Genomic DNA, 10,363 nt, shown 5'->3' on the forward strand with positions numbered 1-10,363 from the left:
GTATATGGGGGCTATACGAAGACGTGGACCTACATGGCCCATTTTCTGTTTTCTGCTGCAGTATCTATTACGAACTTCAAATACCAAATTTGGAACGGTTCCGTTAAATAATGTCGCTAAAATCATCAAAATACCGAATATCGGGGGTACCGTTATATGGGGGCTATACGAAGACGTGGACCTGCACAGATAATTTTCTGTCTTAGGCTGTAGTATCCATTACGAACTTCAAATGCCAAATTTGAAACAATTCCGGTGAATAATGTCGGTAAAATCATCAAAATACCGAATATCGAGAGGCACCGTTACATGGGGGCTATATGAAAACTTGGACCTACATGACCCATTTACGAACTTAACCTGCCTACTGGCAAAATATACATGTGTGCAAAATTTTAGCCTTCTATCTCAATTTGTTCGAAAGATAGCGTGATTACAACAGACAGACAGACAGACAGACACACAGACAGACAGACGGACATGGCTAAATCGTCTTAGAATTTTACGCTGATCAAGAATATATATACTTTGTTGGGTCTGACGTGAGTATTTCGAGGAGTTACAAACGGAATGACAAAATTAATATACCCTCCATAGTATGGTGGAGGGTATAACAAGGAAACTGATGAGGATTGGTGTCTCTTTCCGAAACCTAGGTATTTTCTGCCTTACCCCCTGGCACATTTATAAAAACAACAATAAAGGGGATTAAGCCTGACCAGTTTGCAACAACAAAAATAAATGTTATCCCGAACAAACAAGCCAACACTGTTCCATTAATAGACAAGGCACGGTCGACGAAGAGATTTTTGTTGTAACAGACAAAACCAACTTATATGGTTATGCTACTTCGTTCTGGTAGACCGAAAGCATAACGAGTGGAGAAAGATGTAAATGTTTATAAGTGCAATTGTAAAAATTAAGAAGATTTTCCAAAAGAATATTGTTTTGTTTAATTCTTTGGTCCTCTTCTATTGAGCTTACGATCTCGTTACTTGGGTAAAAAATGTTTTTTGTCACAGAAGTTATTATTAAAATATCTTCTGGGGAGAATATCCCAGACAGAAAACAAGGGAACTGATGAGGATTGGTGGCTCTTTCCGAAACCTAGGTATTTTCTGATTTACCCCCTGGTAAACATTAGCATCGTTCTCCACTAATAAAGAAACGTTGTTTTTATAAAAACAACAAAAAAGGGGTTAAGTCTGACCATTTTGCAACAACAAAATACTTTGGTATCTCGAACAAACAAGCCAACACTGTTCTATTAATAGACAAGGCACGGTCGACGAAGTGGTTTTTGTTGTAACAGACAGAACCAACTTACATGGTTTTGCTACTTCGTTTAGGTAGAATGAAAGCATATATAATGTATAAATGTTTATAAGTGCCATTGTAAGATTTAGAAGATTTTCCAAAAGAATTTTGGTTGTATTTAATTCTTTGGGCCCTCTTTTATTGAATTTTTTTATTTTTATTTTTTTTATTAAATTCGTGTCTAATATTACACTTTTATACAAGTTCTGAGATTTTACGTTTTATAGTATTATAGCAGGTGAATTCAAATTGGTTTAACCGTATTATATAAATATAATATCACAGTTAAGGAGAAAAAGGAATGAAAAACCGTTGAAGGACTCTGATTAGTTTAAGAAATTTGGAAAAAACTAGTAATAAGTCTTCTTTTAAGATAAAAGTAGATTATACAAAATTTTTATAATAAATTTCTTATAAGACTGTAGTTAGATTTTCTGTATCGTTCTTCGAATGACAGAGTCTGTTGCCGCATAACCATTTCAATGGTTTTATGTCCGTAACGAGAATGTAGATGACTTGTAGAATAACGCCAAATAAGATTATGAATGATTTTTAGGTTCTTGTTTTGTATTACTTGCAGTTTTTTAATAAGATAATTAGCAGTTTTGTTATACCAGGCGTGGCAAGCATACGTCATAATCGGTCTTATACACATTCTGTAAAGTAAAACTTTATTATGTACATTCAGCTTCGATTTTCTATTAAGTAACGGGAATAAAGACCTTCCACACTTAACTGCCTTTTCTAGTATTTGGAGAATGTGTCCTTTAAAGGTTAACTTGCTATCTAATGTAACACCTAAGTTCTTGATTGATTTTTTTATTTCAATGTTATTTCCTTTCATTTGGAGAGGAATGCTGGGAATACGTTTTGGCGACTTATTAAATGGGAAAATTATGGCTTGCGTTTTTTCCTTGTTTATTTTGATCTTCCATTTATTGAAATACTTTTCCACATGTTGTAACGATAATGTGAGTTGCTTTGTGATAGCCATCAGCATAAAAAGAGGCGTCATGACTCTTTTTGATTGTAATATTCGAGGTAAAAATTGAGTAATTGGTGAACTGTTGAATGTTCACTGCGGAATCCAAACTTATATCGTTTTCTTCCGTATAATCATTGATTCGTCTATAAATTACCTCTTCAAAAAGTTTTGAAACGGAACTTAACAGGCTAATTGGCCTATAACTTATTGGACTCTTTGGATCTTTACCATTTTTAAGAACCGGGATAACTTTAGCCTTCTGGAATATCATTGGAAAGCTTCCGTTTTTTAAAAAGTTATTGAATATGGAAGCAATCGTGTCATAAAAGGTCGTTGACATGTTCTTTAATATAATATTGCATACACCGTCAGCTCCAGGCGCTTTATTATTCTTAAAACTACGGGCTATTTCGAAAATTTCTCCTGCATTAGTTAGTTGGTCTGTATTTAATTGTCCAACACAAGCGTTTTCAATACCTTTAACAACTTTGTAGACTTTTGAGTTCATCGGTGATTGGTAGTTTAGTGTAATCTCATGTGAGTTCTGAAAAATATTCGCTATTAAATTTGCCTTTGCATCCAACGATGTTATTTGAATTCCATTAAGCATAAGAGGAGGGACCGACGAATGTTTTCCTTTAATAAATTTTGATATTTTCCAAAACTTTTTGCTACCTGTGGGAAGATTTGATAACAAATTTGACCATGTTTCATTTCTATCCTTGTCCAGATGATAGTCTATAAGCCTGTTTAGCTGCTTCATAATGGTTTTTAGCATGTTCCTGCGTAACGGATCGGTTGTCCTTTGATATTTACGCAAAATAGTTGTTCGCTGTCTAATTAGGCTTATAGAGAGGTTGGATATCTTATTTAAATATGGTTTTGGGGTTTTATTTGGAATTAGGTCATTAACAGTCTTTAATATATTTATTAATTTTTCAAAAGAGGATTCACCGATATCTTCTGTGAGAATTTGTGACCTAATTTCACTATCCACCCGTGTTCTTAGTGCAGGCCAATCTGCTAGATGGTACAAAGGAAATTTATTTTCGCTAGCTGCAATCGAACCATAAATATGGCAAGGCACATGATCAGAAATTAGTGCATCTGGATGAGTCTCTAGATCAGATATTGGCAGATATGAATTAGATATTAATATATCGACGGTTGATGGTGTCGTTGGAGTAGAATTTTGTCCGAATCGTGTTGGATTTGGAGGATATATATATATATATATATATATATATATATATATATATATATATATATATATATATATATATATATATACATATATATATATGTATATATATATACATATAGATTGGTCTGGTTTTGGTAATTAAAAATAATTCCAACTTTTATACTGCGCATTAAGATCGCCAAAAATAAATGCGTCATTTGTTTTATTAGACAGCGTAATCAAATCATCTTTAAATGTTGATTTGTATTGAGGAACATAGACTGATGTAATTATAGTATTTCTGCCTCTTATTTGAAGAGAAATGCTTAAACTTTCGGAGGCATACAATTTATCTTTTGCAACTAGTTCATGTTTAATGGTTTGCTTGATCCCTACCATTACTCCACCGAAATGCGACCGACGGTCGTTTCGATAAATTTTATAACCCCCAATTTTAAATTTATGGTGAGGTTTGAGAAATGTCTCGTTTAGTAGAAATATATCAATTTCTTTGTGACGCAAATTATCTAGAAATTATCTAGTTGCATTTTTGCTGAATTAGTCGTTATGCCCTGACAGTTCCAATGCATAACATGAATCTCATTAATGTTGTATGAATTATAATGCATGACGCAACATCATACCTAGAACTCGTAGCTTAGCATCGACAGCTTCGAAATATATGTCTAACAACTTGTCGTTCGATAAATCGTCAGTATCATCAGCATGCTTATTATTGCTTAGAATGCTGGAGTAAAGAATACGATTACCATCTGTTGGTCGATCAGCTGAAGAAGCATGTGTTGAGCCTGCTGTGGCTGGTCTAACACGCGGTCTATTCATATCTGTTGTTAAATCAACAGCTGATTGTTTTGAAATGCCTTTTTTGTTGTGCCCAACTTCGGGAAATTCATTTGTATCAAAACAGAACTGATCAACATTTCGCCTTTAGATACCAAGAACTGATCGAGATGTTATTCTCCTTCGCATTTCTAAATATTCTTGTCTGCAAGGGCACTTGGGGTCGTCTGCTTTATGGTTCACATTTTTTAAGTTCTTTTTCGAACAATTAAAACATTTATATACCACGGGGCCCTCATACTGTGTTTTATTGAGAGTGCAGATAGATGAATCATGGTTTCCAGCGCATACAGAACATACCGCTGAGCGGCGACAGTTTTTAGAACCGTGCCCATACATTGAACACTGTTCACAAAACGTGGGACCTTTGTTGCGTTCAATTGGATTTCTCCACTTAATACTGATTCCAAAAATGTATCGTATTTTCCGTATTTCCTTCTCGGTCAAATTCTAACATACGGTCGAATTCTAACATACGGTCGAAGTCTAACAAACGGTCGAATTCTAACATACGGTCTAATTCTAACATATAAATTGCGTCGTCCGCGCTGAAGCGGGTCGTATTTATTTCTTTCACACTTTCAGGGACTACGTTATAAGTGTATTTGAATTCTTCTATTATCGATTTAGAATCACGTCTTGGTAGACCGAAGACAACCAGTTTAAAACACTTGTTATTTTTCAGATCGTGAGTATAGAATTTATTATTGAATTGAATTTACTTATTGAACTTACGATCTCGTCACTTGGGTAAAAAATGTTTTTTGTCATAAAAGTTATTTTTAAAATATCTTCTGGGGAGAATATCCCAGACAATAAACAAGGGAACTGAGGAGGTTGGTGGCTCTTACCGAAACCTAGGCATTCACTGCCTTACCCCTGGTAAACATTACCATCGTTCTCTACTAATAAACAGATGTTGTTTTTATACAAACAACAATAAAGGGGTTAAGTCTGTTATCCAGAACAAACAAGCCAACACTGTTCCATTAAAAGACAACGCACGGAAGAATGAAAAATAATGAGTGGAAAAGGATGTAAATGTTTATATGTGCAATTGTAACAAGTTAACAAGTAGTAAGTTCGGCCGGGCCGAACATTGAATACCCTCCACCATTTGGAGCGAATTTGGAAATTTTCAGAAAATAAAATCATTAAAACATTCTGTTAACATTTTAAAAATGCCAAATATAGCCGTTATATTGAGGTGCATACGACGTGGGCATACATAGGCATTGTTTGTCATAAGCCATTACCATATTCAAATTCGAAACTTGAAATAAACGGAGAATAATGTAGCTAAAATCATCAAAATATCGCATATAGGGAGGACCGTTATATCGGATCTGTGCGAAGGCCTGGACCTGCATAGACAATTTTCTATCACAGGCTGTAGCATCCATTACGAACTTAAAATACCACATCTCAGACAATTTCGGTGGGTATTGTGCCTAAAATCGTCAACATACCGAATATTGTGATGTACTGATATAAGGGGCCTATACGAAGACCTGGACCAGCATATACAATTTTCTGTCTTAGGGTGTAGTATCTAATTCGAACTTCAAATACCAAATTTGAAACAATTCCGGTGAATAATGTCGCTAAAATCATCAAAATACCGAATATAGGGGGGTACCGTTATATGGGGGCTATACGAAGACGTGGACCTGCACAGAAAATTTTCTGTCTTAGGGTGTAGTATCCAATTCGAACTTCAAATACCAAATTTGAAAATCAAATGAAGGCTATACGAAGACGTGGACTTGCACAGACAATTTTCTGTCTTAGAGTGTAGTATCCATTTCGAACTTGAAATACCAAAGTTGAAACAATTCCGGTGAATAATGTCGGTAAAATCATCAAAATACCGAATGTCGGGAGGTACCGTTATATGGAGGCTATATGAAAACGTGGACCTACATGGCCCATTCATGAACTTAACCTGCCTACTGGAAAACTAAACATGTGTGCAACATTTCAGCCATCTATCTCAATTCATTCGAAAGATAGCTTGATTACAACAGACAGACAGACGGACATCGCTAAATCGACTTTGAATTTTACGCTGATTATTGTAACATACAAGACCAACTTACATGGTTATGCTACTTCGTTCAGGTAGACCGAAAGCATAACGAGAGGAGAAAGATGTAAATATTTATAAGTGCAATTGTCAAAATTTAGAAAATTTTCCAAAAAAATTTGCTTTATTTAAGTCTTTGGTTCCTCTCCTATTGAGCTTACGATCTCGTCACTTAGGTTAAAAATGTTTTTTGTCACAGATGTTATTATTAAAATATCTTCTGGGGAGAATATCCCAGACAAAAAAGAAAGGAATTGATAAGGATTGGTGGCTTTTTCCGGAAACTAGGTATTTTCTGCCTTACCCCTGGTACACACTACCATCGTTCTCCACTAATAAACAAACGTTGTTTTTATAGAAGCAACAATAAAGGGGATTAAGTCTGACCAGTTTGCAACAACAAATTACTATGTTATTCCGAACAATCAAGCCAACACTGTTCTATTAATAGACAAAGCACGGTCGACGAAGGGGTTTTTGTTGTAACAGAAATAAGTTAGTTATATTATGTTAGTTATAAACAGGGTTATTCTACTTCGTTCAGGTAGACCGAAAGCAAGGTAGACCGAAAGAAAGAAAGATAAAAATGTTTATAAGTGCGATTGTAAGATTTAGAAGGTTTTCCAAAAGAATTTTAGTTTTATTTCATTCTTTTGTTCTTCTTCTATTGAGGTTACGATCTCATTACCTGGATACAAATGTTTCTTTTTCATAGAAGTCATTTTTAAGATATCTTCTGGGGAGAAAATCATAGATAAAAAACAAGGGAACTGATGAAGATTGGTGGCTCTTTCCGTAACCTAGGTATTCCCAGCCTTACCCCCTGGTAAACATTACCATCGTTCTCCACTAATAAACAAACGTTGTTTTTATAAAAACAACAATAAAGGGGATTAAGCCTGACCAGTTTGAAACAATAAAATACTATCTTATCCCCAACAAACAAGCCAACACTGTCCTTTTAATAGACAAGGCACGGTCGATGAAGGGTTTTTTCTTGTAACAGACAAAACCAACTTTCATGTTTATGATACTTCGTTCAGGTAGAACGAAAGCATAACGAGTGGAGAAAGATGTAAATGTTTATAAGTGCAATTGTAAGACTTAGAAGATTTTCCAAAAGAATTTTTAGTTTTATTTAATTCTTTGGTTCGTCTTTTATTGAGCTTGCGATCTCGTCACTTGGGTAAAAAAATGTTTTTTGCCATAGAAGTTATTTTTAAAATATCTTTTGGGGAGAATATCCCAGACAAAAAACAAGGGAACTGATGAGGATTGGTGGCTTTTCCGAAACCTAAGTATTCTCTGCCTTACCCCCTGGTAAACATTACCATCGTTCTCCACTAATAAACAAATATTCTAATTACACTGTTCTATTAATAGACAAGGCACGGTCGACGAAGGGGTTTTTGTTGTAACAGACAAAACCAACTTACAAGGTCATGTTACTGCGTTCAGGTAGACCGAAAGCATAACGAGCGGAGAAAGATGTAAATGTTTATATGTGCAATTGTAAGATTTAGAAGGTTTTCTAAAACAATTTTAGTTTTATTTAGTTCCTCTTCTATTGAGCTTACGATCTCGTCATTTGGGTAAAAAATGTTTTTTTGTCATAGAAGTTCTTTTTAAAATATCTCTGGGGAGAATATCTCAGACAAAAAACAAAGGAACTGATGAGGATTGGTGGCTCTTTCCGAAACCTATGTATTTTCTGCCTTACCCCTGGTACACATTACCATCGTTCTCCACTAATAGCAAACGTTGTTTTTTTAAAAACAACAATAAAGGAGATTAAGCCTGACTAGTTTGGAACAACAAAATACTATGTTATCCCGAACAAACAAGCTAACACTGTTCAATTTATAAAAAAGCACGGTTGACGAAGGATTTTTTGTTGTAACAGACAAAACCAACTTACATGGTTATGATACTTCGTTCAGGTAGACCGAAAGCATAACGAGTGGAGAAAGGTGTAAATGTTTATAAGAGCGATTTTAAAAATTTAGAAGGTTTTCCAGAAGAATTTTAGTTTTATTTCGTTCTTTGGTTCTTCTTCTATTGAGGTTACGATCTTGTCACTTGGGTAAAAATGTTTTTTTTTCATAGAAGTCATTTTTAAAATATCTTCTGGGGAGAATATCACAGACAAAAAACAAGAGAACTGATGAGGTTGGTGGCTTTTTCCGAAACTTAGGTATTCCCTGCCTTACCACCTGGTAAACATTACGATCGTTCTCCACTAATAAACAAATGTTCTATTTTTTTCCGGAAACTAGGTATTTTCTGCCTTATCCCTGGTACACACTACCATCGTTCTCCACTAATAAACAAACGTTGTTTTTATAGAAACAACAATAAAGGGGATTAAGTCTGACCAGTTTGCAACAACAAAATACTATGTTATCCCGAACAATCAAGCCAACACTGTTCTATTAATAGACAAAGCACGATCGACGAAGGGGTTATTGTTGTAACAGACAAAACCAACTTATATGGTTATTCTACTTCGTTCAGGTAGAACGAAAGCATAATGAGTGGAGAAAGATGTAAATGTTTATAAGTGCGATTGTAAGATTTTCCAAAAGAATTTTAGTTTTATTTAATTCTTCTATTGAGCTTACGATCCAAATATTGCCGTTATATTGAGGTGCATACGACGTGGGCATACATAGGCATTGTTTGTCATTAGCCATTACCATATTCAAATTCGTAACTTGAAATAAACAGAGAATAATGTAGCTAAAATCATCAAAATATCGTATATAGGGAGGTACCGTTATATCGGATCTGTGCGAAGACCTGGACCTGCATAGACAATTTTCTATCAAAGGCTGTAGCATCCATTACGAACTTAAAAAACCACATCTCAGACAATTTCGGTGGGTATTGTGCCTAAAATCGTCAAAATACCGAATAAAGTGATGTACTGATATAAGGGGCCTATACGAAGACCTGGACCAGCATATACAATTTTCTGTCTTAGGGTGTAGTATCCAATTCGAACTTCAAATACCAAATTTGAAAATCAAATGAGGGCTATACGAAGACGTGGACTTGCACAGACAATTTTCGGTCTTAGGGTGTAGTATCCAATTCGAACTTCAAATACCAAATTTGAAACAATTCCGGTTAATAATGTCGCTAAAATCATCAAAATACCGAATATAGGGGGGTACCGTTATATGGGGGCTATACGAAGACGTGGACCTGCACAGAAAATTTTCTGTCTTAGGGTGTAGTATCCAATTCGAACTTCAAATACCAAATTTGAAAATCAAATGAAGGCTATACGAAGACGTGGACTTGCACAGACAATTTTCTGTCTCAGAGTGTAGTATCCATTTCGAACTTGAAATACCAAAGTTGAAACAATTCCGGTGAATAATGTCGGTAAAATCATCAAAATACCGAATATCGGGAGGTACCGTTATATGGAGGCTATATGAAAACGTGGACCTACATGGCCCATTCATGAACTTAACCTGCCTACTGGAAAACTAAACATGTGTGCAACATTTCAGCCATCTATCTCAATTCATTCGAAAGATAGCTTGATTACAACAGACAGACAGACGGACATCGCTAAATCGACTTTGAATTTTACGCTGATTATTGTAACATACAAGACCAACTTACATGGTTATGCTACTTCGTTCAGGTAGACCGAAAGCATAACGAGAGGAGAAAGATGTAAATATTTATAAGTGCAATTGTCAAAATTTAGAAAATTTTCCAAAAAAATTTGCTTTATTTAAGTCTTTGGTTCCTCTCCTATTGAGCTTACGATCTCGTCACTTAGGTTAAAAATGTTTTTTGTCACAGATGTTATTATTAAAATATATTCTGGGGAGAATATCCCAGACAAAAAAGAAGGGAATTGATAAGGATTGGTGGCTTTTTCCGGAAACTAGGTATTTTCTGCCTTACCCCT

The sequence above is a fragment of the Musca domestica genome, unplaced genomic scaffold (genome assembly GCF_030504385.1).
Source record: "Musca domestica strain aabys unplaced genomic scaffold, Musca_domestica.polishedcontigs.V.1.1 88, whole genome shotgun sequence".
Lineage (NCBI taxonomy): Eukaryota > Metazoa > Arthropoda > Insecta > Diptera > Muscidae > Musca > Musca domestica.